The 18,063-nt window shown below is 37.6% G+C and overlaps 1 non-coding gene across 1 annotated transcript; it reads left to right on the forward strand.

Moving 5' to 3' along the window:
• The first annotated feature begins 7,059 nt into the window (after positions 1–7,059).
• On the forward strand, positions 7,060–7,166 carry LOC127124103 (small nucleolar RNA R71). The gene has a single exon (XR_007803740.1). It is a non-coding gene; the product is annotated as a small nucleolar RNA R71 (small nucleolar RNA).
• Positions 7,167–18,063: the final 10,897 nt, after the last annotated feature.

Below are 18,063 nucleotides of genomic sequence, written 5' to 3' on the forward strand. Positions count from 1 at the left end.
CTTTGATAATTGTCATCTTCGGATCGGAAGATGATATTTCCGAAATTCTGATTTCCCGCCATTGTGATGAATGAATTTTGAGGGGGTGATTTGGAAAGAAGAAAAAAAATGTATTTGATAGGAGAGAATGGTTTGTGGTGAATGAAGGGAGGTTTGGTGGGTATTTATAGGAGAAAAATTTGGAAGGTGGAAAGAAAAAGTGGTTGAAAAGTAATTAAGTGTGGTTAAATGAAAAATGAATGGGGAAGGTAAAAAGTTAAAGATGTAACGTTCGTCTCCAACGGCTCCTTAACGTTCACTAGTCTGAGTAGTGTTACGCTCGTCACAGGGGTGTGACGCTCGTAACAGGCACTTGGTGTGCCGCTCGTTATGGATAGTGTGACGCTCGTCACACATTCCTTTTTGGAAAGGCTTCAGTAGCGTTTCACAAAATCACTTTGGTAAAGGATTTAATTTTTGTTATTTATTTTGTTTTGTTTTGCTTATGATCAGTTTAGTCTGCAGTTTAATTTATGGTGCACGCTTAATCTGCTTTGTATAATAATAATTCATAGGTAGCAACAGTAGAGCATAATAGCTATTGCATAATAAAATTAAATAAACAGCTTCAATAAAAATGATCATAATGTAATACAGGAAAGGAAAACAATGAAATGAAAGAAAAAAATAAATGCGAACACGAATTCAAATAACATTAATGAAAAATCTAATTTAAAACTAAATAACTTAGAAAAATAACTAAACTCTATCCCTCTGTACGATCTCTGGCCGGAGGAGCAAAAGAGTTAACATGATGTAGCAACTCGTGAAACTGATTCGTCATACTGCTCATGTATCCTAGAACTTCGTGTCTCATGTTAGTAAATTCTCCTCTGAGGGCGTCTTGTTCTGACATCAAAGCTTCAATGGCGGTGTTATAATCAGTTCCGGGCATATGATGTCGGAGGTCAGGTATGGCTGATTCTTCGGTCTGAACAGGCTGAGGAGGAGGGTCAATATCATAATAGCCGGATGGTGTCTGAGGGTCAGATTCAGCATGAGGGATCTGGTCAACATAATTCTCATAGTCATTACAAATCTCATAATCCTTGATGGATTCAGTGGATCTAGCAGGAGTTGGGGTTTCATTCAGGTTATAGAGCCAGTTCCTTTGGTTATGAACACTAGTCCTAGGATCGGGCATGGTGAATAGGCAGAGAACCTGGTTATCAATAATAAGCTCAAACTCATCAGTCCCTAGGTTTGCTATAAACATAGTGTTGAAGAGGAAAGGTATACTCATAGTAGTAATGCCACAAAAAGGGTTTAGGTCAAGCATAGGCTGACGTAACCCAATAGCATTACCTATCATAGTTATCAAACCGCCTATTCTAATGGGTGCTCGCTCATCCTGGATAAGGTGGTCCAAATTAGCTAACATAAAAGTGGCACCGTTCACTGGACGGTTCTGGGAAGCACAAAATATGATGAAGAGTTCATCACGTGAAACTGAAGTACTATTTGGCTTCTTCCCAAATAAAGTGTGGGTCAGGATCTTATGGAAATAGCGAAAGGCCGGGTTGTGTATGTTTCCAGAGAGAAACTCATGTTCTTCGGGCTCATCATTTCCAGTCAGCCTACCCCAAAAGTGTTCAAGCTCTCTATATTCAAAAAGTTCTTCCTGGCTTACAGTGAATGTATCAAAGGAGGTAGGAAAACCCAAAAGGTTGGTGAAGTCTCTAATATTAAATTGGTACTCCATGTTGAACATTCTGAACTGGATAAAACCTCTGCTAATTCCTTTTCCATGGCTGGGTAGATAGATTAATGAGCTAAGGAATTCTAGTGTGAGTCTCCGGTAGGTGGTGAAATGTCTCAGGATAGGGGATGTCTCCCATCCTATCTGATTCAGCAAATACAGGACACTCTGTCTCAGTCCAAGGGCAGTCATACCCCAATCATCAGCATATAAACTAGGTAGCATCTCTCTAGCGGCTAGTTCTTCAAACTTTTGTTTCTGAGCCATTCCTCTGAACTTGATACCCATACGATCAATATGTCCCATCTGGTTAGTGTTAGCTAGAGAAAAGAAAACATGAGTTTAAGTCAGGATTTGGCCAAATGCCGAAAGAAGAAAAAATTATTATTATTATATTTTTTTCTTTTTGAATAAATCAAGAATGAATGCTAAACAGAAATTAAAAGAATAATTAAGAAAGAAATAGGGAAATGATAATAATAGAATAATAAAATAACAAACTAATTTGTGGGTTGTCTCCCACTAAGCGCTTTGTTTAAATGTCGCAAGCTCGACAAAGAAACTGTTAAATATAATCTATAGGTCCTGGGGGCGTTTCGTCTAAGTGTAGGATTTGCGAATCCTCGTTGGTTTCCGCATAGTGATAGTGTTTCAGACGTTGCCCGTTTACGGTGAACGGTTCTGTAGATTTTCCTTTTATTTCTACCGCTCCACTGGGAAAGATTTTAGTGATATGAAAAGGCCCTGACCATCTGGATCGTAGTTTTCCCGGGAATAACTTTAGTCTAGAGTTAAATAAAAGTACTGCGTCGCCTTGCTTGAAGATTTTCCTTGATATACGCTTGTCATGCCATTGTTTTGTTCTTTCTTTATAGATTCTGGCATTTTCATAGGCGTCTCTTCTGAGTTCCTCTAATTCGTTTATGTCAAGGATTCTCTTTTCACCGGCGGCTTTATAATTCAAATTTAGATTTCTAATAGCCCAATAGGCTTTATGTTCTAATTCTACCGGGAGGTGACAGGATTTTCCATAAATGAGCTTAAATGGGGTCGTCCCTATGGGGGTTTTATAAGCAGTTCGGTATGCCCACAAAGCTTCTGGTAATTTCAATGACCAATCTTTCCTTGAAGTGGCGACCGTTTTTTCTAGTATTTGCTTGATTTCTCTGTTAGATACTTCCACTTGTCCACTGGTTTGAGGGTGGTGAGGTGTCGCTATCCTATGTCTTACTCCATATTTAAATAATAATTTTTCGAGTACCTTGGATATAAAGTGCGATCCACCATCACTGACTACTATTCTTGGGATGCCAAATCTCGGAAATATTATATTCTTAAAGAGTCTAGTTACTACTCGGGTGTCATTTGTTGGGGATGCTACAGCTTCGATCCATTTTGATACGTAGTCAACTGCCACGAGTATGTATTTGTTACCGAAAGAGGATGGAAAGGGTCCCATGAAGTCTATCCCCCACACGTCGAAAATCTCTACCTCCAAAATACCTTTTTGTGGCATCTCGTCACGTCTAGATATGTTTCCCGTGCGTTGACATCTGTCACACTCCTTAATAGCCGCATGTACGTCCTTCCATATAGTTGGCCAATAAAAGCCGGCTTGTAGGATTTTAGAGCAGGTCTTGGATGTACTTGTGTGTCCACCATAAGGAGCGGAGTGACAGTGTTGGATTATATTTTCTACTTCTTCTTCGGGTATGCATCGACGAAAAATACCATCGGGGCCTCTTTTGAAAAGTAAGGGATCATCCCAGTAATAGTGTTTTATGTCGTAGAAGAATCGTTTCTTCTGTTGGTAAGATAAAGTAGGTGGAACTATTCCGGCAGCTAAATAATTGACGAGATCAGCGTACCATGGTGTGACGGATATAGCTAAGGTGGTTTCTACTTGCATGTCGGAGTTGTTCTCTTCCAAAGTAGCTATAAGTTTGTCATACGAGAAATCATCATTAATTGATGTTCTTTCCGGTTCAAGATTCTCAAGTCTAGAGAGATGGTCTGCTACTACGTTTTCAGTTCCTTTCTTGTCCTTGATTTCTAAGTCGAATTCTTGTAGCAACAAGATCCATCTTAGGAGTCTAGGTTTAGCGTCTTTTTTTGTTAAAAGGTACCTGATAGCAGCGTGATCAGTGTAGACTATTATTTTAGCTCCTACCAAGTAAGAACGAAATTTATCTAGCGCAAATACCACTGCTAGGAGTTCTTTCTCGGTAGTGGCGTAATTCATTTGCGCTTCATCCAGGGTTCTGCTAGCGTAATATATAACGTGAAGCTTTTTATCCTTTCTTTGTCCTAACACAGCACCTACAGCATAATCGCTGGCATCGCACATTATTTCGAATGGTTCATTCCAGTCTGGTGTCTGCATTATGGGTGCGGAGATCAATGCTTGTTTAAGAGTTTGAAATGCTTTTAAACAGTTGTCGTCGAATATGAATTCAACATCTTTCATCAATAGTCCGGTTAAAGGTTTAGTTATCTTAGAGAAGTCTTTGATGAATCGTCGGTAAAAACCGGCGTGTCCTAAAAAGCTTCGTACTTCTCTCACGGTTCTTGGGGGTTGAAGATTTTCGATTACCTCTATTTTGGCTTTGTCTACTTCAATTCCTCTGTTCGAGATGATGTGTCCTAAAACGATTCCTTCTTGTACCATAAAGTGGCACTTCTCCCAGTTAAGTACTAAGTTTACTTTTACACATCGCTCAAGGACTCTTTCTAGGTTTTCAAGGCATTCCTCGAAACTTTGTCCGTATACAGAAAAGTCATCCATAAATACTTCCATGATGTTTTCGAGAAAGTCGGCGAATATTGCCATCATGCATCTTTGAAAGGTTGCAGGGGCATTACACAGACCAAACGGCATTCGTCTATAAGCGAAGGTACCAAAAGGGCACGTGAACGTTGTCTTTTCTTGGTCATCAGGGTGAATTGGTATTTGAAAGAAGCCTGAATAACCGTCTAGATAACAGAAATGTGAATGTTTTGCTAATCGTTCTAACATTTGGTCAATGAATGGTAAAGGGAAATGATCTTTTCGGGTTGCTTTGTTTAGTTTCCTATAATCAATGCACATTCTCCATCCCGATTCGATTCGTTTAGTTATAGTTTCTCCTTTTTCGTTTTCAATAACGGTTATGCCTCCTTTCTTTGGTACAACGTGTACAGGGCTAACCCATTTGCTATCAGATATAGGATATATAATACCTGCTTCCAATAACTTGGTTATTTCTTTCTTTACTACCTCACTCAGGATCGGATTTAGTCTTCTCTGGTGTTCCCTAGAGGTTTTACAGTCTTCTTCTAACATGATGCGGTGCATACAAATAGAAGGGCTTATTCCTTTAAGATCGGTGATGTGGTATCCTAGTGCGGTGGGGTACTTCCTTAAGATATGTAGGAGTTTTTCTGTTTCGAGTCTTCCTAGATCTGCATTAACTATCACAGGTCGTTCAAGTTCTAAGTCTAGGAATTCATATCTCAGATTTTTGGGAAGTGTCTTCAGCTCAGGGGTTGGTTTGTTAAGACATTGCGTAGGGTCCGGTGTTATTGCTAAACATTGGTTAGGTTTGTCTTCTAAAAGATAGTCTGATGATTTGTCTTCTCCTAACTCTGCTTCTTTTATGCATTCATCGATGATATCCATGAAGTAACATGTATCTTCTATTGCAGGTGCTTTCAAGAATTGGGAAAGAATGAATTCAATTTTCTCTTCACCTACTTCGAAGGTGAGTCGTCCTCGTTTTACGTCTATGATTGCACCGGCAGTTGCTAAGAATGGTCTTTCCAGTATAATGGGTGTAATATCATCTTCTCTAATGTCCATAATTGTAAAATCAGTGGGAATGTAAAACTGACCTATGCGTACGGGAACGTTTTCAAGGATTCCTACAGGATATTTGATGGAACGATCTGCTAGTTGCACAGACATTTTGGTCGGTCTTAATTCTCCCATTTCCAGTTTCTTACATATGGATAAAGGCATAACGCTAATTCCGGCTCCTAAATCGCATAAAGCTTTGTCGATGACAAATTTTCCTATGTGACAGGGTATAGAGAAACTACCCGGATCCTTGAGTTTAGGAGGCATGTTTTGGATTATTGCGCTACATTCGGCAGGGAGTGTAACGGTTTCGCTATCCTCAAGTTTCCTCTTATTAGAAAGGATTTCTTTTAAGAATTTAGCATATGAGGGCATCTGCGTAATAGCTTCGGTGAACGGAATTGTAACGTTTAATTGTTTAAGGAGATCAACAAATTTTCTAAATTGGCCCGCATCTTTGGTTTTAACAAGCCTTTGAGGGTAAGGTATAGGTGGTTTGTAAGGTGGTGGAGGTACATAAGGTTCCTTCTTTTCTAGGGTTTCCTTATTACTCTCTTCCTTTTCCTTAGGTTCACTTTCCTCAGTTGATTTCTTAGGGTTTTGGTTTTCTATCCTTGGATCAGACGGTCCTTCCACTTCCGTTCCACTTCTTAATATAATTGCATGAGCTTGGCTTCTCGGATTAGGTTGGGGCTGTCCAGGGAATGTACCAGTTGGGGCAGCAGTAGGTGCTTGTTGTTGAGCTACTTGTGATATTTGTGTTTCCAGCATTTTGTTATGGGTAGCCAAGGCATCTACTTTGCTTGCTAGTTGTTTAAGTTGTTCGCCAGTGTGTACATTCTGGTTTAAGAAATCTTTATTGGTTTGTTGTTGGGAAGCTATAAAGTTTTCCATCATGATTTCCAAGTTGGATTTTCTAGGGGTATTATTGTTAGGAATGGATGGGTTCGGTTTCTGATATCCCGGAGGTATAGATGGGGCTTGATTTGGAGACTGTCCAGGTGCGTACAAAGCATTATTACTCTTATATGAAAAGTTTGGATGGTTCTTCCAATTTGGGTTATAGGTATTCGAATAGGGGCTTCCTTGAGCATAATTTACTTGCTCTGCTTGGATTCCTGTCAAGAGTTGACAGTCCGTAGGAGTGTGGCCTTGGATTCCACAGACCTCGCAATTCTGAGTTATAGCAACCACGGCGGCTGGGGGTGATACGTTTAAACTTTCAATTTTCTGGACCAAAGCATCCACTTTTGCATTAACGTGATCAAGGTTACTTATCTCGTACATGCCAGTTTTCGTTTGAGGTTTTTCCACCGTTGTTCGTTCGGTTCCCCACTGATAGTGGTTTTGGGCCATGCTCTCGATAAGCTGGTAAGCATCAGCATAAGGTTTGTTCATTAATGCACCACCTGCAGCGGCGTCTATTGTTAACCTTGTGTTGTATAAGAGACCATTATAAAATGTGTGAATTACTAACCAGTCTTCCAAACCATGGTGTGGGCAAAGTCTCATCATGTCTTTGTATCTTTCCCATGCTTCGAAAAGAGACTCGTTGTCTTTCTGTTTAAATCCATTTATCTGGGCTCTTAACATAGCTGTTTTGCTTGGCGGAAAGTATCGGGCAAGAAAAACTTTCTTCAACTCGTTCCATGTGGTGACTGAGTTGGAAGGGAGAGATTGAAGCCATCTTCTAGCGCTATCTCTTAATGAGAAAGGAAAAAGACGAAGTCGAATTGCCTCTGAAGTGACACCATTAGCTTTAACAGTATCGGCGTATTGGACAAATACGGATAAATGAAGGTTTGGATCCTCGGTAGGATTTCCAGAGAATTGGTTCTGTTGCACAGCCTGCAACAGCGAAGGTTTGAGTTCGAAGTTGTTTGCTTCGATTGCGGGCGGAGCAATACTTGAATGCGGCTCATCTTGCGATGGAGCGGCGTAATCTCTAAGAGCACGAGCTGGTTCTGCCATCTCGGGTGAAAGAAGAAGATCTTTGAGATCAGGAAATTCGATAGGAGGGAGATTGTTTTCAGCACGATATTCCCGAATTCGTCGTAAGACTCGGAGATATAGCTCGATATCGTTGATTCGTAAATAGAGCGGTTCGCCTTGTGAGCGAGTGCGTGGCATACAAATCAACGAAAGAAAGAATAGAAGAAAGAGAAACCTTAGTCTCTACAGCGTAACGGAAGAGTTACGATATCGATTAAATAAAAGTCCCCGGCAACGGCGCCAAAAACTTGATCGCTCGACTGTGTGAGTCGAGAATGGGATACAAACTGCAAGTGCACAGTTCTATCGCGTAGTTTTAAAAGATATCGATCCCACAGGGACTTATGAATCGATATACCGTTATCTAAGGTTACTACGTAAAGCTAAGGTAAAAAATGTTTGATTGTTTGGGGAAAAACTAAAAGCTAAACTAAGATCTAGATTAAATATTAATAAAACGGATATCGGTATGTAGTTCGTCAAAACTAGGGAATCAAGTCTTTGTCGGTTTCTTGGTTTTAAAATAAATCGTTTCAGTTAACTTTATTGGTTAAAGGTTTTATCTCAAACTCTCGCTCTGTTGAATAAACCATGATTTTATATTAATGTAGCTGTCACTTATAATTAAGTCAAAAACCATATTTTGAAAGCAATAAAGTTGCAGAAACTCTTTTTAAGAAAACACTGACCGTTTTAAACACCCTTATCTCAAACTCTCGCTCTGTTGACTTAGGTTATATAATTAAATCCAAATGCTTAACTCTCGTCCTCACATTCAATCTTTAAAAATACTTTTTGGAAAAGGTCAGAATTTAATTAACTCTAAAACTTGCTCTCGCCCTGATCTAGAATTAATGCCTAACTTACACTGTCCAGTTAAAACCTCAAACTCTCGCTCTATTGATTTTAACTTCTTTATGTCCTTTACTTTTGTAAAAAATCTTGTTATTAAACCTGTAAGTTGAGACCGTAAAAAGATTGATTTTAATTTTAAGTTTAAATAGACCGACTCGGTCTTGATCCCTTATTCTGCTTACTTTACATACCGATATCTAGGCGAATTAGCCAGACATGCTAAATAAACAAGAATACATATCATGCATAAACAGACTCATTCCAGGCAGACAATATAAATAAATAATAAAACAAAACATTAAATAATGATTAAAGAACCTGAATGCGTAATACAATAGTCTTGAACACTCCACCACAAGCCGGTAGGATTTGTTCTTGGATTCTTCAATTAATCAATAAATTAAACCAAGGAAATAAAACTAGAATCTAACGTAAGGTTAGATCCGATAAAAAGTTGCACAATAGTTTCCGGTGTAGAAACTATTATGCGAAAAATATCTAAATGCTAAAAAGGGAAAGGTAAATTGCAAAGGAAAAAAAGAATGTAGAACTTGCAAAAGAAATAAATAAACAAGGTTAAGTTGCTGGAAAAGAAAATAAGCAAAAGCGTGAAAAGAAAGAAAATTGGCAAAGCTTCGGCAATGTGAGCGTGGAAAAACCGAGGAACCCTTTTAGGTTTTAGAGATAGCTATTTATATTGGTGCTGGTAACTGCTTTTCGTTTCCCAAGGTCTTCAACGTGGCTAAATGCACGGCGTGGATATAGGACACAAACTCCTCAACGTCTCTTCAAGTCTTCTGAGGGCGTTACTTGCGCCAAAAAGGTAGTGGAATGGTGTGACGCTCGTCACACCATGTGTGACGTCCGTCACAAGGCTGTTTTGCGTGACGCTCGTCACGCACACTGTGACGTCCGTCACAGGCACAGCATTGGTGACTTGTGCGCTTTGGGCTGGGCTTTGGCATTTGGTTCCTTTTCTCTCCTTTTTGCACCTCCTTTTCTTCCATTTTCACTTGTTCTTCAAAATAGACTACCTGCGACAAATAGGAAGAAAATACCACGTAATATCTCATAAAATGCAGTAAACCGAAATAAATAGTCATAGAATTTAATGGAATTAAGTCCTAAAATATGATATAATTTCGTGTTATCAAGATTTGCTTGGTTTAGCATTTGATTTTGAAGGTCTCCCTATTTAGTGCCCTGATTTTTACCTAACTTCAATTGACCATAACTTGGTCAATTTTCACCCAAATGGGGTGGTTCGTTTCACCATATATATCTTGAGTGCATCCCTAACAAGTTTTCTTCTTATCACAAAGTCCAATTTTGAGTGGTATCCCATTTATTTTGGGAAAACATTACAGGTCATCCTTGGTTCCTAGTGATTTTGAGTCAAACTTCAAAACATCATAACTCCTTCAATTTTTGTCCAAATGAGGTGGTTCATTTTTAAAAATCAATCATACAACCATTGTTAACATTTGATCTCCATATATTAAAGGCCAATTTTGAGTAGAAAAGGGTGAATGAGGTTCATACATTATAGGTTCCTTAATTTTTGCCAACTTCACTACCTCATAACTTTCTCAATTTTGACTCAAATGAGTTGATTATTTTTTCTATGATCTTATTTTTCCATTACCTACAACTTTAATTCATTGTCCAAATCCAAAAATGCATAAGGACTTGTAGTGCAAACCTCAAAGTTGCTAAAGTTGTCCAAAAGTGAAAAAATGAGGTTTTTATCTAAAGGATTTTTGGGTGTTTTTCCAACTCAAACACCTCATAAATGGTTTATATGACTTATGGGAATCATTGTTTGAGGTTGATTCAAGCCAAATATCAAATTGACCATCTTGTACCTTACATTTCACGTTATCCATTCATGTCACATAGCCATTTTCCAAATTACACCTCTTTGAGCTCAAATTTTTGTGACATTCCATTACATACAAATTATGTGGTGTGTGCATCAATGTATGCCATAATTGAGGGCTCAAACCATGACATTTCTCCCAACCCGATCCATAATGTTATTTTTGGCCAAAACTCTTTTTCTCCCAAACCAATTAACATTGCTGCAATTGGACCTCAAATAGATCACGAGAAGCCCAATTACATTTGTTGTTTGCATTCATCCACGAGCTGCACCATGTGTATGTCCCATATTTCTCAAGTTTTGCAATTTTCACCTTTTGGAAGCAAATCACAAAGTAGGCAAGGACAAAGGCAGTTGGCCACGATTTTTGATTCAAAACAGATTAGTGGAGAGTGTGGTGTGTCTGCACATGCCATTAGCAAAGGTACAAGAGCCACATCACCAAAAACTTGATTTGCAAGACTGTGAAAATTTCCATTTTACCCTCTAACCTAATTAAGGGTGCTCAACAAGCTACCAACACACTTCCCCTCTATAAATATAGGCTCCTGCACATCCCTTCTCAAGTTTAGAGAGCCATAGAACCTCTATAAAATTTACTATTGAACCTCTGAACTTTGGATCAAATTTTAAATCACAGGTACCCTCAAGTTATTCCTTTGGCTTAGCAAGGTTCTCTAAAGTGTGGTGGAGGTGTGACAACTTGAAGCAAGCTGAATAGTGGCCTTTGGAGGAAGAACGAGTTCTCTGAAATCAGCAACTCAAGTGATCTTCAAGAGGTATAAAATTTGAACCAAACCTTAAATCTCTTGATGCCATGTTGTTGAGAATTCGTTCCATATGATCAACATAACTTTTAATTTCATTTTCATGAACTGAGTAGTATTTAATCATGTTTTTTAGTTTAGGGTTTCATTTTGTTCCTACCTTCGATTAGAACCACTAAGTACTCATAAATGATTTTAGATTCCATCATCTTATTCGCCTTGAATTTCAGAACAACTTTTCTTCTTTGAGTTTTGTGTTTTAAGTTATTTTTATTTTTTCCAGAAACCGGTCACCATCCATGGTGGTCCGGTCGTCTTCTCAGGCGACCTTATGTGCCTCCCTCAAAAATTCAAAAATGGACCAATGGGAGTGTAACATGTGGTCCCTCCAAATTTTGAATTCCGTTGTATTCCCATGTGTTAACAAACACGCCTTGTGGTGGGCTTGCATTAGATCCAAGGGCTCATAATGAGCCACCTCATTAATGAGGAAAAGGAGCAGATCTGCGTGTATGCTTACCATAGACCTTTCTCCCTTATTTTCCACTGGATTGCATTTTAATCAATTTTTGTTATTTATTTTAATTATTTTGTTTATTTAATATCTCTCAAACTATTTGGAATTTGGAAAAGTGTCCAACATGAAAGTAGTTTGGAATAATTTTCTCTTCCATAATATGATTTTGTTTATTTTTCGGACCAATAGAAAATTAAAAATCATTTTTCTCTTTTTATGTGTTATTTTTTATGTATTTAAATCATAGTAATTTCGGATTACATGAAAAAAATCCCAAAAAAATTGTGTATGAACCTTATATAATAGATGACACTTTTACTTCTTTGAGCTTTCTACTTTGAAGATTTTTTCCATTTAGTTTGATTTTTTTGGGTTTACTATCCATTTATTTCCAAAATTTGAAAATCCTACGTGTTTCAAATTGGTTCATAAATGGTATATGGTTACATTTTTTGGTTTTCATAGATGATCAGTAACATCTTTTGTGTTGAACACTTTTTCATTTGAAGCTTATTTCTTAAAGTTCAAAATTAGGGTTTTCCTTTTGCCCCTTTTGCTTGATTTAAGTTGTAACTTGTTCTTAATGCATGATCAATGTGAAATGATTGCATCCCTAGTTTTAATATGAGACTTAGACACTTTCTTATTTTGAAAGTTTTTTCATTTGAACCATTTCTCATTTAAGTGTTATTTTGATGTTTATGCTTGTTTTGACTTAAGAGTGGACCTAAAATACTGATGCTTGATTTATGATTCCATATTGATGTTTGTATGAAATTTTGAACATGTTTGATTCTTTCCAATTTTCATTTTTAGGTCATTTTCATTTTCATTTGATTTTATGTTTGATTTGACCTAGTTTTGGCATGTTTAAGTGATACACTGTATGATTAGAACCATAATTTGTTTGATACTCATCATGAATGCAATCCATGAACATTATTGATTTGGTATATCATTATGCTTCATTTCATATTCTAAAATGTTTTTGATATCATGTTTATATCTTGCATCTTTGATTCAATTTTCAAGCATGTTGTAGATTAGGGTTTATACCTTGCCAGCATGCATTGTTCTGATTCCCATTTTGTCAACTTGCATGATTAATGATGTGTTTCAATTACATTTTATTTTGACCTCACTATGTGTCATTTCATATGTTAAGTGTTTTTGTATTTTTATCCTTTTCCATTTCCATTTCATTTTGTTTAGAAAGCATGTTTAGTTTGCATTCCATTTATGACTTATTTTGATAATCATGTTCAAAAGTGCCTTTCCTTGCATGAGAAAAATACCAAAAATATATGTCATTTTGGAATCATACTTCTCTATTTCATCTTTTGAAGTTTACTAACAATTTTGATTCTATGTTATAATTTAGAATTTGTTAAGTCATTGCATTAGCATTGTTTCTCTTCTTGTTACATTCAAGAGCATTTCATTCAAACATGGTGAAAAAGAAAATTACAAAGAGGAAGAGTCAATCCAAATCAAGTGAGGCTAGAAAGGGACCAAGAGATACCTTATCTCTTCATTTGTTTATTTTCTTTCATCTTTCTTTTTATTTGTCTTTGAGATTTCATGTGTGGAAGGGAAATATCACCTTAGGACTAGTTTATCTTTCTTGCTTTTCAAAGTGATGTAATAAGGATACTATGGATACTATATTTAGATAGAGTAATGGGACCTTGCATGAGGGGTATGTTATAGGTTGTATTCTTTAATGTCTTAAACTAAAACCAACCTAAAGCCAACCATTCAAAACTAAAGTTACTTTCTTGCATGGAAAAAACTTTTCACCTCCTTTGTCCATAACTTAGTAAGCCACCATTTTTGCATGTAAAAACACTTTGTAAAACACCTACTAAAGGATTTAACCTAATCAAATATTAAAAAAATACAAAACTCACTTTATTTTAAACCCCCACATTTACTTGGTCCATATACCAAGCACCCAACCAATGTTGTAAGCCGAGTGTCTTTTTAGCCTCGCAATCAACCGGCCACAAGGGTGGACCATAAAAGAGCAAGCAAGAACAAAATAATGTATAATTGATATTCTCTCTATTGAGAATGCCTATTATCACTTTCTCTAATAAAATCAACTAACAACAAACAAAAGCAACCTCTTAGGTGAACTATGAAGCTTTGATCCCTCATTGCACTTGGGGGGTACGTAGGCATGAGATGTTCTCACAAATCTTTTCAAGCTTAATAAAAAATATAACCTCACCCTTTTATTTTTCTTGTTTTAAACCCACTCACCTTTTAAATACCCATAATAAGGCAAACAATATATGATCATTGGTTCCCTTGGAGTACCAAGGATGTGAATGGTGCCTATCACCTTCCCTTTGCATAAACGACTTGCTTACCTAGATCTCTTTCTTAGGGTTTTATCAATATTTTTCCTTTTCATGTTTTTTTGGATACAATAAAGTTCAATGGCGACTCATGCTTAGTGATTCAATTGAGTTAAGATAATCCAATATCTTATATTCAAAAAATCCCGTCGCGACAATAGGACATGTTGCATAGATATGAATCATTTCTTAGAATCATGCATATTAAAGCGTCTCAGCATTTTGTCTATGTATGTACTATGGCTTAGGCCAAACAGTTTTTGTGATCTATCTCTATAGATCCTGATTCCTAATATATAGGTTGCTTCACCTAGGTCCTTCATAGAAAAGCATTTCCCCAACCAAGTCTTTACTTGTTGCAGGGTAGGGACATCGTTTCCAATGAGTAATATATCATCTATATATAATACCAGGAAGACGATCATGCTCCCACTAACCTTCTTGTAGACACAAGGCTCATCTCTATTCTTGATGAATCCATATTGTTTTACTATTTCATCAAAATAAAGATTCCCGCTTCTGGAAGCTTACTTCAATCCATAGATTGATCTCTGTAACTTGTATATCTTTTGGGCTTCTTCTAGTATGTCAAATCCTTCAGGTTGTGTCATGTACACATCCTCAAGAAGATTCCCATTAAGTAAAGCAGTTTTGACATCCATCTGCCATATTTCATAATCATGATATGTAGCAATAGCAAGTAAAACCCGAACAGATTTAAGCATTGCAACTGGTGAAAAGGTTTCATCATAGTCAACCCCATGAATTTGTTTATATCCTTTTGCAACCAGTCTTGCCTTATAGGTATGCACCTTACCATCCATGTCAGTCTTCTTTTTAAAGATCCATTTGCATCCTATAGGGTTAACTCCTACAGGAGGCTCTACCAGGGTCCAAACCTAGTTTGTGTATATGGAATCCATTTCATATTTCATGGCTTCTAGCCACTTCTCAGACTCAGGACCAGTTATGGCCTCTTGGTAGGTCACAAGTTCATCTTGATCCATGAGTAATACATCACATTGATCAGTTATGAGATATTTGTGTCTCTTAGGTAGGTGATGTATCCTGCTTGCCCTACGTTGGTCTTGTTCTACTTGAGTAGGTTGCTCTTCCACAACTACTTATCTTTCCTACTCTAATTTCTCCATAGGTGTATCAATGCTTTGTGATTCTTGAATTTCTTCAAGTTCTACTTTTCTCCCACTGATTCCTTTGGAAATAAAATTTGTTTCTAGGAAGACTCTAGTTCGAGCGACAACCACTTTTCCCTCAAAAGGATTGTAGAAGTAATACCCTCTTGTTTATTTAGGATACCCCAAAAATAAGCATTTGTCAGATTTTGGCTCAAGCTTAGTTGAAATTTGTCGTTTCACATAAACTTCGCAACCCCAAATCTTCATATAATACATATGTAGTTTCTTACCACTCCATATCTCATATTGTGTCTTCTTAACCTTTTTGGATGGAACACGGTTAAGTGTGTAAGCTACTGTCAATAGTACATGTCTCCAAAAGGAGTTTGGAAGATCGACGTGACTCATGATAGATCGGACCATGTCTGACAAGGTTCGATTTCTTCTCTTAGATACACCGTTCCATTCGGGTGTCCCAGGAAGAGTAAGTTGGGATAGAATCCCACACTCTTTCATATGGTCATCAAACTCTAGGCTTAAATATTCACTACCTCAATCTAATCGAAGAGTTCTAATACTCTTACCTAGTTGGTTTTGTACTTCATTCTTGAATTCCTTGAACTTTTCAAAGGACTCTGATTTGTGTTTCATTAAATACACATAACCATATCTACTGAAATCATTAATAAATGCGATGAAGTACTGAAAACCTCCTCTGGCTGGTATGTTCAGTGGTCCACATACATCAGTATGTATGAGGTCCAAAAGATCATTATCTCTTTCACCTTTTCCTATGAATGGAGACTTTTTCATCTTTCTAATTAAACAAGATTTGCATGTCTCATATGATTTATAATCAAAAGAGTCCAAGAGTCCATATTTATGGAGTTTGGAAATGCGTTTCTCATTTATGTGGCCTAATCGACAATGCCAAAGGTAAGTTGGATTTAACTCATTAGGTTTCATCCTTTTAGTATTAATTTTATAAGTATTTCAAGATCAAGGACATATAATCCATTGTTCATTTGTGCAGTAGCATAGAATATATCATTCAAATAAATGGAGCAACAATTGTTCTTTATTATGAATGAAAAACCAAACTTGTCCAAACAAGAAACGAAAATAATATTCCTGCTAATTGCAGGTACATAATAACAGTTCTCTAACTCAATTATTAAACCACTAGGTAAAGTCAATACATAAGTTCCTATGTGTAGCGGTAAATTAATGATCATCAAGCTATGGGTAAGCTAGAGATCAAATAACAAGAGTCGTCACCGCGCTTTTATTGTTTCCAAGGGAAAAGGGAAAAAGTACGAACAAAACCCAAAAGTAAGAAGTTTTCAAATCAAAACTAATAAAATGTCAGAGATTATAGGTAAGGGGGTTGGTTACACAGAGGGAAGGTGTTAGCACCCAAAGTGTCTTAGGTACTCCTAGGGAGCCCTTTTTGTATGCATATGTATTTGGTACAAAATGATGTTTACAAACAAATAAAATGGGGGGGATAAGAAAAGAATTCATTAATTATATTTTTGTGTTTGGCAAGACCTTCGGTCTTGTGCCTATGTACCAACATAAAAATGAGGGATCAAAACCTCGTAGTTCGTGATACAAATTTCAAAGTGGATGCATTGCTTTTAACAAAAATTAAGTTTGAAAGGCACAAAGGCCTAAAAATGGTTTGAATGAGTTAGTTCTTTTTTGGCTTTTTGAAAGTTTAAGTCAATTATGGTTAAGTTTATTTACAAGTTTGATTTAAGAAAAGAAGTTTGAAAATCCAATGGCATAAGGCCAAAGTTTCTATCTTTTTGCAAAGTGGTCAAAGTTTTAGAACAAAATAAGTTCAATCAAAGAAGATTTTGAAAAAAAAGAGGGAGATATTTTGAAATTAAATAAATGGGGAGAAGATGAAGGGACTAATCCTATGCAGAAAATTAAAAGTTGAGAGTTGAAAAGATCTGACCAAATGGGTAGCAATCTGTCGCATCCGCGAAAAACAACCGGCGGGCTAAAACAAAAACAACACAGAGCCGCCACCGTGCGTTATTTATCCCAAAAAAAGGGAAAGGAAACGCTCGAAGTAAACCTGGGAAAAGCATGGTCTCGCGACCAAAGAGAAAGGGTACGGGAGTCGGTTACGCAAGGGGAAGGTATTAGCACCCCTCACGTCCGTCGTACTCGACGGGATCCACGCTCTAAAAGAAAGAAAAGGTTGCTAAAACACCACACACACACACACCAAAAACAACACAGGTGGGGTAAAAGAGGAGAGGGCTCGCTAGGACATCGCATCCTATGCCTACGTATCTCGTCTGGAACGAGAATCAGAGCTGTCGTAGTTCGGCTCACGCACGCCAAACAAGACACACACAAACACAGGCAAACTTGGAACCCGAACGCCAATCGCTGGACTTACATCGGCTTCTGAACCAAACAAACACAATCAGAATACGGACAGCCAATCGCTGGGCTTACATCCATATCCTGACACACAAGAGGGTTACAAGCAAACACACACAAAAAGAAAAAGGGTGCCCGGAGAGACCTCGCGCGGTCTCCTGCCTACGTACCTCATCTGGTATGAGGATCAGGGCGACGTAGTTCCCCTGAACGGGAAAGAAATCCCAACCAGATACAAAGTGAGACACACTACTAGGGAGCTGTACTCGAGCCTAGGTGTTATCATGCATCATTGCCCTATGTTATGGTTTCTATCCTAACTTGCTCAACAGCAAGCTAATCCTAACCAGGAAAAGCAAACACACAAGCATAAGCAAAATAAAGCAAACATTTCACATTTAGCACACACTATATCCAGTCAAAAAGTGGGCTCAAACAAAGGGTCAGACTGCCAAGGCAAGTCATCTGTACAAGGGTAGTGTTTAGCTCTTAACCCTGACATTGAGAGTCAGGGTGAAGCCAGATGAAAGGTGAGTGAAGATTAGACTTCACAGCTCTTATCCCTGGCCAGGGAG

Source organism: Lathyrus oleraceus, chromosome 2, assembly GCF_024323335.1.
Source record: "Lathyrus oleraceus cultivar Zhongwan6 chromosome 2, CAAS_Psat_ZW6_1.0, whole genome shotgun sequence".
Classification (NCBI taxonomy): domain Eukaryota; kingdom Viridiplantae; phylum Streptophyta; class Magnoliopsida; order Fabales; family Fabaceae; genus Lathyrus; species Lathyrus oleraceus.